This window comes from Pan troglodytes, chromosome 2, assembly GCF_028858775.2.
Source record: "Pan troglodytes isolate AG18354 chromosome 2, NHGRI_mPanTro3-v2.0_pri, whole genome shotgun sequence".
Classification (NCBI taxonomy): Eukaryota; Metazoa; Chordata; class Mammalia; order Primates; family Hominidae; genus Pan; species Pan troglodytes.
Genome location: NC_086015.1, coordinates 34538908 through 34557276, shown reverse-complemented (window position 1 = coordinate 34557276; position 18369 = coordinate 34538908).

Genomic DNA, 18369 nt, shown 5'->3' with positions numbered 1-18369 from the left:
GATGGACTGAACTTGTTGAATGTCTGGTACGTGTTAATAATTAGAATACAGTTGACTATTTATACCCAGGCTTGTTCCAGAAGGGATTTAAAAAATCATTTAATAAAATACATATGAAATAGCAAATAAATGATAAAAAAAAAAAAGACTCAGGAAATTTCAGTGAAAGTAAAAGTGAGTCAGGACACAAAAATCACACAATGAAGTCACGCATATTTTCTAGAGGTGTGCCAAAAACTTGTAAGTTTCTGCTAGCCAATGAGAAGAAGGAAACACTAGAGGTGAGTGAGTCACACTACTTATAGTGTTAAATCTATCTAGTTGCTGAAGAGATGAACAATTCTATCTGATTATGAGATCAGAATTTTCTCCCAAGTCTTTACAGACAGGATACCATATATTGTCATACACATAATCTCAACAGTAAACACAGACAGAAGTTATTCAGTGAAGTTTATATAATACACCTCAGTATTGGCTGCTGGCATCTCACCAAAGTGCAATTTAATAAAAAAAGAGCTACTGAGGCTAATGTGAAGAGCTGTGAGCCCATGACTCCCAGATGATTTGACTCAAACTAGGGAAGATTAGAGAACTTGTAATAGTAGTTCTTGAACATTTATATCCGTAAAAATATCCCAGAACATAAAGAATGGGTTGCTATGCTTCTTCCTCAGTGAGTCAGGTTTAGTCCATCTGGAGGGAGACCCACAAATATCTGTTTTCAATTATTAGCCCTCTTTCCTTGAAGTTATTCCGATGTAGAAGGTAAGCAGACCATCATGGAAAAACCAGAGATTAAAAGCAACAAGTAGCATTATTTGATATCAATTAATGAACTATCAGAGGATACTAGCAAGAAATGATCATTTTAACTTGAGATTAATTGATCTGTAACAAGTTTTGGGGGTAGTGTTAATATAAACTTGTTGAGCCACCCTACTAGGGAGGATGCTGTACTAGAAAATATTTTTTCCTTTTCTCTACAAAGTGAAAATACCCACTGCATCAAAGAATGGATGGGGATAGGAAATCACTCAGAACTGTTGAGTGGAGACTTCTTGAAGGTGCCATTTCTTAGATGTGTGGTTGTGGGAAGAGGTCTTATTAGAATTATGTTTTTGGGATGTTGGACACTTTTCAGAAAATTGTGGCCCTGTGTAATGAAAGTTATGATGTGGTCTCCACATTCCCACTTCAGTACTTAGGCATTTGATCACCCAGCTGCCAGGAGTCTTTTCTTCTGATGGTTCTTCACAGGAATTGTCCTCCTTACCAAGGTTATATGCTTAACGCAGCTAGCATCCCATGACCCACTGGTGCAGAGAGACAAGACCTGGATGGATATCTCTGAAGGACCATCTTGTATTGCAGCTTCTCTTGAGATTAGCTGAAGTCTTTGTAGGACCTGCATCACAGTTTGACTTCTTCCTCCTTCCAATCCTTTGTTCCTTACCCCTTGCAGATGTAGATCCCTAGAGGATTCTCCCCAAACTTCCTGCTCACAACCATCTCAGAGTCCACTTCCTAGAGAATCTGACCTAAGACGTGGATACAAATCTCCTGATCTTCACCTCACTGATGCTACTACCTATGTTCCTTTGCAATTTGATTTTAATTATATTCACCCACCTTTCCTTTCTGTATCTGTCTTTTATTTTTCTTCAGCTCTGTTCTTGATATTTAAGGGCTTCTTAGTGTGGACACCTTTTTACTTCCTCATTGATTTTTTTTTTTGTTGTTGTTGATACAGAGTCTCACTGTGTTGCCTAGGCTGGAGTGCAGTGGAGCAATCTCAACTCGCTGCAACCTTCAACTGCCAGGTTCAAGCAATTCTCCTACCTCAGCTTCCCGAGTAGCTGGGATTACAGACATGTGCCACCATGCCTGGCTAATTTTTTTGTATTTTTGATAGAAAATACAATTTTTTTTTTTTTTTTTTTTTTTTTTTTTGTATTTTTGGTAGAGACGGGGTTTCGCCATGTTGGTCAGGCTGGTCTCAAACTTCTGACCTCAGGTGATCCACCCACCTCGGCCTCCCAAAGTGCTGGGATTACAGGTGTGAGCCGCCACTGCACCCGGCCTCTTCCTCACTGATCTTAAAGGATTTATTTGTTCTGTACTTTGTTATCTCTTTTGGTGAGTCTGACCCAAAACAGGTCTGCTAAGCCTTAAAGATGAGGCATAGGAGGTACTACTTAAGCAAACATATGTGCAAATGTGTGCAGGAGTGTGTGTAGGCGTATGTGCACACATACATATACACAGAACAAGGAGGTTTTTGTAATCCAATGCATTTGAGAAATATGACTTAAATGGGTAAGTTACTGCAGGAGTTCTCAGAGTCTGTAAAGTGCTAGTGTGAATTGTGAATCTCCACATTATACATTATAGAACCCTCCTTTTTTCCTTTTTTATTGATGTAAAATTGTTTTTTTGAGATGGAGTCTTGCTCCGTCGCCCAGCCTGGAGTGCAGTGGCGCGATCTCTACTCACTGCAAGCTCCGCCTCCTGGGTTCACACCATTCTCCTGCCTCAGACTCCCGAGTAGCTGGGACTACAGGCGCCCACCACCATGCCCGGCTAATTTTTTGCATTATTTTAGTAGAGACGGGGTTTCACCGTGTTAGTCAGGATGGTCTCGATCTCCTGACCTCGTGATCCACCCACCTCGGCCTCCCAAAGTGCTGGGATTACAGGCGTGAGCCGCCGCGCCCGGCCATATTGATGTAAAATTTACACAACATAGTTAACCATTTTAAGGTGTACAATTCAGTGGCATTTATTACATTTACAGCGTTGTATAACCACCGCCTCCATCCAGTTCCACAACATTTTCGTCACCTCAAAAGGGAACTCTGTATCCGTTAAGTCCTTACTTCCCACTGCACCTCCCTGAAGCCTGTGCAACCATTAATCTGCTGTCTCTACAGATTTACCTAATCTCAGTATTTTATACAAAGGGACTCATTTAACATAACATGTGACCTTTTGTGTTTGAATTCTTTCACTTAGCATAATTTTTTTGAGGTTCAGTCATGTTGTAGCATGTATCGGTAGTTCATTCCTTTTTATGGCTGAATGATATTCTATTCTATGAATATACTGCATTTGATATACACTCATTAGTTCTTAGATTTAGGCAGTTAATGGATACCTTTTGGCTATTTTGAATAATGGCGTTATGAACATTTGTGTATATGTTTTGTTTGAATACCAATTTTCATTTCTTTTTGCTATGTACCTAGGAGTAGAATTACTGGATTAGATGATATTTCCATGTTTAATTTTTTGAGGAGCCAAAACACTTTTTAAGTATATTGATACTAGCATACTGAGGAATAATACATTTTGAAAAGTGTTCTATATGAATTCACTTTACAATATTAATGTTAATTATGGGTTAATAATGTTTAAATCTCTAGAACTGATGGTTTCAGAAAACTTTCACCAACAGCCTTGAATTTGGAATAAAAAAACTTTAAAGTTGAGATCTAAAAAGGAGAGATATTTTTGAGAAGAAATATCTTTTAGCATTCTTGCTCATATCATGCCATGCCAAGAACTTTTTTCTATGTTTCATAACACTTTTCCATTAAGTAATAAAAGCAAGTTTGATGGTCACTTGAGGACAATGTGAATAACATCTGCATCATAAATGCTTGTTGATTCTCTACTGAAAATCAAGTGACTGTTCTGATGTGAATGATTCAGCCTGGAAGTAAAGTTATAAAAACAAAATAGAAATAAAAGAACAAAAAATTTAATTTAAATTTACCGTTTTATAAACTATTTTTGAAAAATCTAATTCTTATTCCAGAAAGAATTTATTGAAGAGGAAAAACAATTTTGGCTTTATATTTTTTCTGCAGTGTTTAGACATTGATAGAAGAATGTACCCCTTCAGTCTCTGGGGGTATTTTAGGGGAATAAAAATATAGACATTGCTATGATGCATAAAAATCAACTCTAATAATATTTGTGCTTATTTGAAAAACTTTATCTTGTAGATAGCATGTAACAGATTACATATGTATAAGTAATATATTGTATATCACATACACTATTTTTAATTTTCATATATATTTGGATATAATACATATATTTTATATTGAATATATATTTCAAATCTTAAAAAAATTTTTTTGCTCATTTATAGGCCAATTGTAAGAATACTTTTAAAAAATTTTAAAATACAACAACAAAACTGTTTAATTACATTTTGATAGCAGCATTATATAATTTATAAAACCTGGTTTCTGGAAAGATCACATCAAATATCTCATAACTACAGCATAGTGGGCAGATATGAAAGGCTTCTTATTTTACTTTGAATAGTTAGAAATGCTGGCCAGGCACAGTGGCTCATGCCTGTAATCCCAGCACTTTGGGAGGCTGAGGTGGGCAGATCACCTGAGGTTGGGAGTTCCAGACCAGCCTGACCAATATGGAGAAACCCCATCTCTACTAAAAATATAAAAAATACAAAATTAGCCGGGTGTGGTGGCGCATGCCTGTAATCCCAGCTACTCGGGAGGCTGAGGCAGGAGAATCGCTTGAACCTGGGAGGCGGAGGTTGCTGCGAGCTGAGATCGTGCTATTGCACTTCAGCCTGGGCAACATGACAACAAGAGCAAAACTCTGTCAAAAAAAAAAAAAAAAAAAGAAAGAAAAGAAAAAGAAAAAGAAAAGAAATGCTAAACAAATATTTTTTCCTGTGTGTGTGTGTGTGTGTGTGTGTGTGTGTAGTATTTCAACTACATAATCAAAACAAAGAATGGGAAATCTCCAGATACTGAAACTGAAGAGAGAACTTAAAGGTAGAGTGTGAGAGACCGAATTGAAGAATTGCAGCCCATATGCATATAGAGGATGCTTTTCCAATACCTTCATAGGACAGGAGTGAATGCACTGTAATCCGGAAGTAACTTTGAAAGTACCAATGAACTGAGATTAGAAAAATCTGCCCATAAGCCAAGGACATAGTCTGAAAGTGGTTCAACTTCCATGGCCTGTGGATGGAAAAGCAGATACTTATAAGTAACTGGGACTCAAGAATGTTACAAGGCACTCATTTGTGACTCCTTCATTTGTATAACCCTTGCTTTACAGATATTTCTTATATAGTAACCTAACAGTTATAGATACGTTTTATTGAGAGATTTATTCCAAAATAGTCTAGTCTATTACTGCACCTTAGAATCAGTGAAAATAGCAAATATAAATGAATTCAACTTTCCTGTTAAAAGACAAAGGTTCTCACATTGCAGTAAACACAGGTAATTTGCTATGAATTAACTCTATACATCAACATGGATAGTTTTTCCCATCACATTTATTAGAAATCAGTGAATTATAGCTGTATGTATCAATATTAATCAATGTCTAAAATAAAATGTTGAAAAGAAAAAGCAGAAATGATGAAGAATGTGTTCTGCATGATTTCATTTCTATAAAGTGCAAAAGCAAGCAGAAGTAATTAATGTATTTGTAGAAATTCAGTCATATGTGATACAAGTTTTAAGAAAATTGGGAGAATTTTTTTTTGTTTTTTTGAGACGAGAGTCTTGCTCTGTCGCCCAGGCTGGAGTGCAGTGGCGCGATCTCTACTCACTGCAAACTCCGCCTCCTGGGTTCACGCCATTCTCCTGCCTCAGCCTCCCGAGTAGCTGGGACTACAGGCGCCCGCCACCACGCCCGGCTAATTTTTTTGTATTTTTAGGAGAGACTGGGTTTCACCGTGTTAGCCAGGATGGTCTCGATCTCCTGACCTCATGATCAGCCCGCCTCAGCTTCCCAAAGTGCTGGGATTACAGGCGTGAGCCACCGCGCCCGGCCGGGAGAATTTTTAATATAAAATTCAGGATCATAGTTACATCCAGGGAAAGGAGAAGAATGAGATCGCTAAGGGCACATGTAAGGCTTCTTTATAAAGGATTGTCGAATTGTGGGCACATGGGCGGCCACGTCATTGATTTTCTTTTACTGTACTAATATTTTATAGCAAACACTATTTTTCTCTATACTCACACTCACTCTTCAATACTTCACTTTGACACTTGATGTGTGGGATTTTTTTCCCTACACATCCATTCTTCAGCCAACACCAACTGGCTGTCCTACAATTCCATTCAATTTTCACACTAACGGTCGTTAGTCCAGACCCCCACAGGCTAAGGGCTCAGTCCTACAAGATTGCTCTCCATTTCAGATGCCAGTTGCAAGTAGTAGGTTTTCAGTTTACCCATATTTCTGTTCTCACTTAGCTACAAATTGGAAGTTCTCATGACCTCCTTGGGTTCTATCATTTGCTAGAACAGCTCATGAAATTCAGGGAAATACTTAGTTATGCTTGTGGTTTATCATAAGCGCTATTACACAGGATGCAGATCAACAGTCAGATGAAGTACACTGCGCAAAGCATGCGGGAAGGGAGCGGGAGCTTCCATGCCCTCTTCGGGCACAGCTCCTTCCCAGTGCCTCCATGTGTTCAGCAACCCAGAAGCTCTTCAAACTCTGTCCTTTGGGTTTTTATGGAGGCTTCATTATGTAGACACAGTTAATTATATCATTGGCTGTTGGTTCTCACCTTAACTTTCAGTCCCTCTCATCTCCCCAGAGGTTGGGGAGTGGGTAGAGCTGTAATTCCAACGTGCATTCACAGGGTTGATCCCAACCCTCCCAACCAGCCCCTGTGCTGAGACTGTCCAGGAGCCCCCAGCCACCAGTCACCTCATTAGAAATTATTGCCTCTGAGAATCAAAGGTTACTAGGAGCTGTGTGCTAGAAAACAGGAATGAAGCCCAAAATATATGTTTCTTATTATATATCACAGTATCAGAAGTATATATAATATACAATCTGAGTTTTAAAAGGTGAATAAAAAAATTTTAGATTGATACATTTAATATGATGTCATTTATGTAAATTATAATAGCACAGCAATTTACTTCATATTGTGAGTGGGTACATAGATATGTAAGAAAAATATTTAAAAATACACTGCAAAGATCAATGCCAAATTCATGACAGTGGTTGCTTCAAAAATGGAAGTTTGGAAATGAAATTTGAAAGGTGGTCGGAAAAGGACTTTAATGGTATCAGTAATGTTTTAAATTCTTTTAAGTTGAAAGAAATGGAAAAACAATATTATCAAAAGTTCTTGTATGGTGAAATAATGACAACCACTCAAAATAGTTCATTACCGTGGAGTTATTTCTTTTCATGACAATATAGAAAGCAGTTGAAACATCAAGCTACATGTCAAGGTTAAATTTTTAGTGATATATCAGATTTCATATTGTCGATGTAGCCCACATCTGAAGAAAGACAATAGGAAAAGAAACGTGTGTGGGGGGAAAAGACTACATGCCTAGTGAACACCAAATCCATACTGTGAAACCTCATGGTGTGATCAAAACTATTTCATGATTTTCAAATGAAATTTATTTTCACTTTCAATTGGATTTAGTGGCTTAAATACATCCATACATATGCAAAGTGTACATATATGTAAAATATATGTTTACATAGGCTAAATATGATATAACCAGGGCTTATAAATTATAATCAATATTTATATAGAGGCTGGGCACGGTGGTACGTATCTGTAATTCCAGCTGCTCAGGAATAAGGAGGATGGCTTGAACCCAGGAATTTGAGACCAGCCTGGGCAGCATAGCAAGACCTTGTTCCTTTAAAAAATATTACATATCTATATAAATCTATATCTGCCTACATATACATGTACATATATATATATATATTTGACATTTATATGTATAAAGTCAGAGCAGGCACTTAGCCAGCATTCATTCCAATAAGCAGGTGAGTAGTCCATGGATGGACACTGTACATTATCTGGCTAATAAGCCAGCTGTGTCTACCCACCCCCTGAGCTGGCCCCCTGAGGGAGGGCCTGAGCTAAGCCCATGCTCACATTCCTATGGGACCAGGGACTTTTTCCTCTGCCAGGGTGGAATGCAATGTCCCATTGACCCTAAGGGCTCCAGGTGCAGGGCAGCCAACATTCCCAGACAGCAGCCGCCATCCGAAATCCAGAAAGGATGACTCTAAGCAGCCTATGTATTCTCTGTGGACCAAACTATGTACAGGTCTCCACATGCAAGTGGAAGAGACCTTTGTACTGAAATGCAGTCCTGCCTTTGAAGACCAACAGGGCCCTAGTCTAGGCAAGCCTCCTATAGGATGATGTGAAGATTAAGTGGACCCAAGCAGACGTTGACCTGTGTAAATTTTCCCAATAAAGTCTATTCCTTAACCTATGCTGTGGGTAAGGTGGCATGTGTCCTGACTCTGGAATATAATATACAGAGGCCTGAATGGGACCCAATATGCATAACATAGAGAGACATTGAAAGAGGGGGTACACATGTACTATAAATATGACCATGTATTTCTTGCTTGTAAGAAACAGGGAAATAAGGAAAGTGAGAAAAACATTAGTAATTGAGCAGTAAGTTTCAAAGGGTAATAAAATCTTGTTCTTTCATGATCATGATAGAGTAGCCTTAGTGACCCAGCCATTTTGCCCCTTGGAAGTGTTTCCATTTGCAGTCTGTACTTTATGGCCCCTGCCATTCTCATCACTTCCTCTGCCTGTTTTTACTGTGATTGCTTCTGCTTCTCTAGGTGGACCTCAAGCTCAGAACTCCTGGAAAAAGGATCAATTAATCCCCATCCAATTAAAATCTGATCGCACAGTATTCTTTCACCTCATCAGTGACATGGTCTCTAGCTTAAATAACGATTATTAGAATAAAATAATGTCAATTATGGCAATTTTCATAAAAAAGTAAAAGACTAGTTTTCTAGTCAAACCAATGGGTGTGGCAAGCCCTTTGATTTTTATGAGTTCTGATCTAGTACAGCCAATATGAGTTAGGATGCCATACTATCTGAACCAGGATTCATTTGAGAATGAAAAAGGGGATATTTTAATAATTAGGACAAGTACTAAGCCAGTACTGTCCTAGGCAAATCAGGATGTATGTTATCTTAATTAGAGCAAAAAATTGATGACTAAGAAATTAAAGTTCAAGCCCTAATACTACCATGAACCAGTGGTGTTCCGGGAGTTAGCCATGTTTTCTGTATAAGTTGCATTTTCCTGCCTATAAATGTGGATGTAATGGTTTCCTCTAATATTCCATGGTTGCAGCATTTTTCTGCCTCTTGATAATTATTTGTTCAATATCTGGCCTCCCTGTAGGTAGCATGAGGACAAGATTCTGCTTGTCTTTTCACCCACATGTCTTTGTATCTATCACAGTGTTTGGCATCTAGTGGTCACTCAAGTGCCCTTTATTGAGTGAGAAGACACAGGGTTTCATTCACCTGAGAGACTCAGGTAATGCCAATACAGAATACAGTATCTGTCTAATCAGAATATTCTGGAGAAAGTTGTTCCACTCTTGTCTTGCTAATATTGACAGCAGTAGTGTATTTGATATTTATGCCACCCAGCCAATGTTTGGAAGAGTTATTTTCTCTAGATGTATGATGTTAGTTCTCAGGTTGCTGCAAATGTTGAGATCATTAATTTATGTATTTTAGCTTCAGGGAATACACATGCACACATACACGTTGTTTATTTTATGCAAGTTAGAAGTGAAAAAAAAACAATGTTTACCAGGGATATTGAATCTTACAGATACATTTATTTAACTTATTCTTCAAATCATCACCTGCTTATATGGTGCCTACTATGTGTCAGGTGCTCTTTTAGGCATTGAGGATACATAGGTAATAAAAAAAGGGACATGGGCCCTACTAACTTAGATTTATGGTAGCTGGGGTGAAAAATAGTAAACTAAGAGGAATTGATACATGTAATTTTTGTAGTAATAATTAATGTTTTCAATAAAAATGTAGCAGATAGACAGCAAAAAGGCTGGGGAAGTGAGGAAAGGAGCCTTTCTTGAAGAAGTAACATTTAAGCCAAAACTTGAGAGATGTTAAAAATTAAGCTATGTAAAGAATTGCAGGAAGAGCATTCCAGGGAGAGGAATAACATGTGCAAAGGCACTGAAGTGGGAAGTGCTTGGATGTTCAGGGGATCCAAAGAAAATGAATGTATTTATAGCAGAGCAAGCAAAGCACAGAGTATTAGGAGGTAAGAGCAGAGAAGAAGACAGGAACCAGATCATGTCGAACTTCTGAGGCCCTGATATGGTATTTAAATTTTATTCTAAGAGGAATCACATAATCTGATTTAAAGTCTAAAAAGATAGCTTCGTCGGGTGGGAAGAGAAGAGAGATAAGAGAAGAAGCAGGGAAACAAGTTAGCAGGTGATTGCAACAGTCCATGTGAGAAATAATAAAGATTATGAGAGGCAATTGGCTTTGAAATGTATTGGGAAGGTGGAGCAGAGAGTTTGCTAATGGATTGGATGTGGGATATTAGAGAAATAGATGAATCAAGGATGATTGTTAGGATTTTGTCTACAACTGGAAGAATGATGATGCCACTTGCTGAGATGGGAGGGATGTGGGTGGAGTAAGTCTGGGGATAGCAGTAAGTCAAGGGTCCGGCCTGGACATGCCTATTAGATATTTAAGTGGAGATGTTGTTAGCTGTTGGTTGTACCAGTATAGATTTTACAGCAAAGATTAGGACTAGTGCTATAATTCTGGGAGCAGTCAGGCTAGAGAGGATAGTTAAAGAATGGATTGGATAAAATTGTTGGGGGTATGAGTAAGAAAGAGAGGAGATAAAGACTGAGTTCTGAGATTTGAGACTGATACCACAAAGAGAAGGACCCAATGAAGAATTCTGAGAAGGAGATAGGAAGAATCACAGCAGAGCATGGTGTCCTGGTCACCGGGGGAGGGGGGGAGGAAATGCATTTTAATAAGGAGGAATGGGGATGAGCCATGTCTAATCCTGTTGCTAATTTTACTGAACTCCATCACTTTTAACTTTAGTTCAAAACTGAAGAGATAGCAAATGGCAACAGCTACTTCTAAGGGTAAACTTAACTGTGCAAATAAGTCTGAGAGTAATTTTTCTTGTATCTGAGATGAGAGAAGAAGCATGGTACATTTTTCTCCGTCAGCTTTAATATTTGAGGAGACATTTCTTTCTGTTATAACAAATGAGCAAATGGTAGGAAGATGTAGATTGTTTGGTAGAGTTTACAAAGGCTAAGCTAACACTTAAACAGATTTTTCAATTGCGTGCCATCATCTGAGTACCTGCAAAGCATATTACATTCCAAATTCTTTAATTTTATAACTGATTTTTAATTTATAATTTTAATTTATAATTGTTTTCTCTTCCAGTGTCCTACTTAGAGTAATAGGAAAAGCTGTTCTTTTCTAGGCGAGAGGAAGTGTGATGTTCCTAATTTGGCTTCTTTTCTTCAGACTTACGTGATTCTGTGTTTACTTTGGAGCTCTCTGAATGGAAAATTCAAGGGTCAGTGTCTGTCACTTGACCTGAGGGAAATGGCAGGTTTACTGTGTTTTTCTTTCTGTTTTTCACAGAAAGGAAAAGATGACAGTATATTTTTGCCTCACCCTCTTCAGTTTCAGGTTTTAGGATGACCAGTGAGATGATCAGAACTTCAGAACCTTCCAAGGTGATGGGTCATTCAAGCTCCAGGAACGTCAAGGCCTCAACAGTTTGGACATAATTTTAAGCAACACATATAAGACCCACAGGTCTCCACTGATATGACTGGGGATCTCATGAAGAAACTACTCGACAAAGCCAGATACTGGAGGTATCGTACCCAGTGCCAAAGGCAGATATATTCCCAGAGGGAAGGAAAATCAAGCTCTAAAGGGGATCAGTCTGTCCTCCCATTCTGGTCATAAGTATTGCACCTAGGACTGAGCAAACATATTTCTCTTCGTCCTATTTCTGTGCAGTTGTGGGATTTTGAGCATGCCTCACAATCCCTCCGAGTTCTAATCACTGAGTGAACATATTTCTGTTTGTCCTATTTCTGCGCAGTTGTGGGATTTTGAGCATGCCTCGCAATCCCTCTGAGTTCCAATCACTAGATTTTGCAACCCTGGATTTCTGGTGCCTGCCCTGCCTTTCTTACATAGTACATATAAGGGTCAAAGAGTCTAGTGAGATAATGTATGTAAGTGTTTTTGTAAATTAAAAGTTACTGCAAAAATACACGATGTTATTTTTTATCATACCTTTAATCCTGGATATCTCAAAGTATTTTATAAAACAATCCATGTAGTTTTGTTACACTTTGTTCCTTAAGCTTCCCAGGGTTTAGTTATCTTTTCTCCAATGTTGATCTTTCGCTTGTGTCCCCTTTTTCATTACCATTCAGTAAGACCCCTCTGTACCCCTTACCCCCAACAAGATACCTTGGAGGCGACTTAAACCATTCCTTCACCCTATCTGAAATGATGACAAAGGCTGGGCGTGGTGGCTCACACCTGTAATCCCAGCACTTTGGGAGGCAGAGGCGGACAGATCACGAGGTCAGGAGATCGAGACCATCCTGGCGAACACGGTGAAACCCCATCTGTACTAAAAATACAAAAAAAAAAAAAAAAAAAAAAAAAAGAAAAGAAAAAAAAGAAATGATGACAAAGTCCTGACAATTCTAACTTTATAAAATCCCCGAGTTCTTTCCTCTGCATAGTCCATCTTTATTGGTACTCCCCCCAGGTCAACAGCCTCCTCCATGCCCATTGATATATTCTAACTGTCGTTATTGCCATAGCTTCTTATTCTCCCATCCATTCTTCATGCAGCTACTTTGTACTGATCCTTAAAAACAACAGAGAGCAACAACCCTGGAAATGTTCATATCATTCCCCAATTAAAACCCCAGAAATGGTTCCTCAATAGTAGCACTATAAAATAAACCTTGATGTGATTTTAAGGTTTTCCATCATCAGGCTTCTCCTGGAATCTTCATGCACAGACTGCCCTTTCCAGTTCTTGTCCCCATATTTCCAGACAGGTTAAACTTCTTGCACTGCCTTGACCAGTCAGTGAGCTTCCATCAACCCCTTCTCATACTTCCTACATGTCCCACACCCTTGATTATCAGGCTTCTCACCTTTTAAATTCCTCCGTTATGACTTTACAGATTCAGCCTTGATCTCTACCTTGGCCCTTCACCCAGCCAGAATTAACAGTCCTGCTTTCATGCCTTTGCTTGCCACCCAGCTTAGCCTCTTATCTCAACTCCTGAAACATTCTTCAAGTAGGTGTTTACGCAACTATCTCCTTCTTCCTGACTATGAGCTCCTTCAATGTACAACTTTTGTCTTATTAATTGCTTTACTAGATAAGTTTACATTAAGTTACATGCCTAGAACCTTATAACTACTCAACAGGAAGGAAGGAAGGAGGAAGGAAAGGAGGGAAGGAGGGAGGGGTGGGGAGACGGAAGGATTGTGTATATCAGTTTATTTAAAATATTTATGCTACAAGTTACATGTGCTTTTTTTTTTTTTTTTTTTTTTTGAGACGGAGTCTCGCTGTCGCCCAGGCTAGAGTGCAGTGGCGTGATCTCAGCTTACTGCAGGCTCCGCCCCCCGGGGTTCACGCCATTCTCCTGCCTCAGCCTCCTGCGTAGCTGGGACTACAGGCGCCCTCCACCTCGCCTGGCTAATTTTTTTGTATTTTTAGTAGAGACGGGGTTTCACCGTGTTAGCTAGGATGGTCTTGATCTATGGACCTCGTGATCCGCCCACCTCGGCCTCCCAAAGTGCTGGGATTACAGGCGTGAGCCACCGCACCCGGCCTATGTGCGTTAATATGTAAATAGATGATACATACCCACCAAACTTTTGTTGAAAACATTTTTTTACCCACATTCTTTCAAAAACAGACTCTATTTTTAAGTAGCCCTTGATAAAAGGTGTCACAGTTTTTGTAATTTCTGTGCTTTTCCCTAACCTTGAGCCTCTACCAGTCTTCTGAAGGTGGCAGCTGTTAGTACAGAACTTGATGAGGAAGATGCCAGCATCTCACCTGGAATTCACAAAATCCTAGCCAGCCCTAACTCACAAGGGCCTGCACACCCTTTAATCCAGCAAAATTAACTCAAGAGCATGTGGGACCTGAAATCCAGTCTCTGCATATTATTGCAAGTGCTTCAAGCAAAGAAAAGAACCTGATTTCACATTTGAGATGCATTTTAAACCAAAGGTCTGTTCTGGTACCTCCACAAGGAAGCATCAATCGGACCACAGAAAGTTTACATCCAGGGATTTGTCTTCTGGAATGGATCTCACTGACCTACAAGAATTGAATTTGCCCGTGTCTTCACAACACCTTGTTAGTGGTATCAAATCAGGAGATTGAAGTGAGCCATAGTGAGAGTATGGACACCACAGAAATCAACTTACATATCAAGGCTTTTTCTTTATTTCAGGAGAGCCAGTTCAATAGTACAACACTTTTATGATCTTCCCTCTTTTGCTCCCACCTCCCTGCCATTCCTGTTCCCAGTCCATACTTGAATAACTGTGTTGCAAATAACATCAGTTCAGAAAACTTGTGTCTCCGCAGGAAGATTTATTTGTTCATTTACCTTAATACAGGAAGTTCCTCTGCAGCATTTTTTAGCTGGAGGTGCTGAAAGACCACGTCCTCTTTGGCTATATTCATTTCAGGTTTATGTGAACATCTTTTGCTAAAAAGGTGTTGAAATCTTCCTAGGACACAGAGTCTATTATAAATAACCATGAAAAAAATCTCCCTTAGTAGACTACAGTTATAAGTAAACACACACCCCACCCCACCCCCACAAAAAAAACACAAATCTTAACTGCTTTCCTCTTCTCCCTTTTTCTTCTCCAAATTACCACAGGGCACTCATGTATGAGTGCAAGCACTTTCAGCCTTTGGTTTGAGGGATTTTATCAGTGTTGATGGCACTCTCTCTGAAACAGTGTCTTAGAGGGCTGTTTGCCATGATGCTAATGAGGCTTAAGCGTCAAGACTCTTCACTTTGATAAGATCTCTCCAAAACCACAATGTGTTCTCATAGTCATATATTTGAAAAATTTACAAAAGTAAGGTTTCTTTCTGTATTCTCTTCCTTCCTTTCTTTTTTTTTTTTCAGGGTCTCGTTCTGTCACCCAGGCTGGAGTGCAGTGGCACAATCTCGGCTCACTGCAACCTCTGCCTACTGGGTTCAAACGATTCTCCTGCCTCAGCCTCTTGAGTAGCCGGGACTACAGGCATCTGCCACCACACCCAACTAATTTTTGTATTTTTAGTAGAGACGGGGTTTTGCCACATTGGCCAGGCTTGTCTCGAACTCCTGACCTCAAGTGGTCTGCCTGCCTCAGCCTCCGAAAGTGCTGGGATTATGGGCATGAGCCACTGTGTCCAGCTACATTATTTTTTTCAAAGAGAGCCCTGCAACACTATATAAATTTCAGGCTCCGTGAAACCTCGATACACCCCTGAGGGTTATTTTACATTGGTTTAGCCTAACTTATTTAAAGTCACAATCTTGCTTCCGGCCCTACCCTTCTCATGAACTAAACTCCTGTCCTCTTTCCCTCTTTCTAATAAATTCACAAAGAAACTTCTATGCAATGAATTTGCTGTTTTTAAACTTCCATATTATTATCAAGAAAAAGAAAATGGATGGTTATTTAACTTCTGAAGTAATTTAGAGGAACTCAGGTGCTTGACCAGGGAAAATATAAACTTACTGGCAAGAAAGCTTGGAGCTCAGCTGCCTTCTTGACTAACTGAATCAGAAATGCCTATCTTCCCCAAGCCCCACTTTCCACTGACTACAAACCAGCTTTCTTCCTCAGCCTCATTAACTTCTTGTCCTGCAGGCTCAGCTTAAAGATTGTGTCATCTCGGAAGCCTTTCCTAGGTTAGACATCTCTCCTATTAACTCCCATTGTATCTTGAGTTTAACCCTACAATGGACTTATCACACCAGTAGATTATGAGCTCTAAAGGGCTAGCATGTGTTGTATACATTACTTCTTACAGTGGCCGGCACAAAACCAGCCTTCAACACATATTGTTGAATGAATATATGAATGAAGGAAATAATACTTTTCTGAATTAGGAGTTAGAATACCCAAATACTTATTGTATCTCTGCCAGTAATGAGCTTGTTAACACTGAACAAACCTGTACATTCCCTTGACCTCATTTCCACATACATATATATGTATATAGTAAAGAGTCCAGGTGGAACCAAATCTGAGATTATTCTTAGGTTTTTATATAGCTGTAGCCAGTCTTTACAAGAAAGAATGAGGAGCCTCTTGAGAAAGATCACATGGTAAGTGAAGACAAACAGCTATAACCTGGTTCAAGAACAGTGGGCTGGTGTTGAACAGAGCTGGGACTCTGAATAGACCTCGGGCCTGTCACTCTGATGGTTCTCTGGCCCAGGCCCAATGGACATACAATATGAATAAGAAAACAAAGTTTGTTTTCCTTCTTTTTTTTCCTACTAATTGCTTCACTGGGCTTTGGGACCTCAATAAGTCAGCAGCATTAGCATTGGCAACTTGGGCAGAGACAGAAGATAGCACTGGAGTCTTGGGAGATGATGTTGGCAGTTTCAGGAGCAATAGCAACGAAGTCCTGGGCACTGAAGATATGTTAGCAGCCTCTCTTGGTATTACGAAGAGCCAAAAACACCATCGCAGTGAGGTAGAGTGAAAGAGGAGGAAAATGACAGACATCCAGTGTCGTAAGAAGATAATTCGCAGCATGCTTACCACAACTTAGACACGTGCCAAACTCCATGGAAGGAATGTAAAGAGGGCTCTATGTCTTACAAAAGCAGAGAGAAACATAGTTTAACTGTTACTGCATAAACCTCTTTTTACTCCGATGTATAGTCTGGAATAAGTTTTGGGGGTTTAACTGGAATTCAAAATTATAAATGATCATCCTTACCCAAAGAATGTGACACCTCAAATATTAGCAAATTGAACAGAGTTAAAAATAAATCTCACTATGGCTGTGAAATTGGGGAAGAGAAGTTCAGAACCTATTTCTTATTTTCTCAGTGCAGTAGAAAGGCTTTGGATTTGGGCTGGTATCCTAACTCTGATACTCAATGGATTAGTCAAATTAGTAAAATTATTTAGCTTATTGAGCCTCAGCTTCTCTAACTGGATGATGAGAATAATACTATCTACAGTACTGTTGGAAGGGATTAAATATGTAAAGCATAAGCACATAGAACATATGTGAGTGCCTGACCTTTGGTGGGTGCTTAATAAACATGAGTTCTCCCTCCCTGCCTTCATCTCCCTTTATTAATAAAGCTTCTTCTCACACTCCAAGCTATTAGAAGTTCAGCTGACACAGGACACAGGGCAAGAGGAAATAAACTTTGCATGGTTCTAGAAATTCCCTTTTGATATTCATTACATTATTTTTCAGGGATAGAAGAGTCTATGAAGTACAGAAAAGAGGAAAGATCTGCAAACAATTCGGTATCTTCTTTTAACTTGAAACTCATTCTACCCGCTGCTGCAGCTAGGTACTGTGCTCTTGCTCAGATTGCTGGAGGGTTTTGTTGTGATGATCTCCTTCAATACATCAATACTATAAGTTCTATAAGAATCATCTCAGAGCTTGTTTAGAACTCATTTTTTTTCTTTTTCTGGGTTATGCAATTATAATATTCATTTACATGTGAAAGCCCTGGACCATCAATGGATTTTATCAATGTATTAAAATTGCTAACTGTGCCATGCAGATACCAGTGATGTTCCTGATGGAATTACAAGTCTAGGGCCATGGTGTTCTATTCCAAATAAATCCCATGCAAAGCATATTCTTACATTTAGACATTTCCATAATTATGCACATTTTCCTTTATTAGCAATTTCTCTGACTGTGTTTGGATGAGTGGTATGGAGTGTGTATAGGCTTGAGTGTGTACATACACAGTAAGGTGAAATGTGCCATGGTCAATAGGGGATGCTTTTTGGACTGTGGTGGATCTGCATGTGCTTAAGCTCCAGTTTGACACTCCCTGTGTGATCTTGGGCAATTTACTTAATACCTCTAAGCTCTTCAGTTTTGTTATCTTTAAAATGGAGTTTGGAGAACTTACGCATAAACAGAACACTCAAAAAATTTTAGCTATGCTATGAATATTCCAAATATGATGAAGCAATATGTTAGATATTACATTAAAACATTACTATCAAATAGATTTTAGGGGTAAATTTTCAAAAATAATTGTTCAGATCTTTTGGTAATAGAGACCACAGAAAGAGCCAAAAAGCTTTTACAAATTATCCTAATGAAGGGAAAGAAGGGAAAAGGGAGGCAACTTTTGAAAAATAAAGTTATTGCTTTCTCAGTCCTTTCCAATTCAGTCACTGGGAGCTGACAATAAAAACAATATTGAT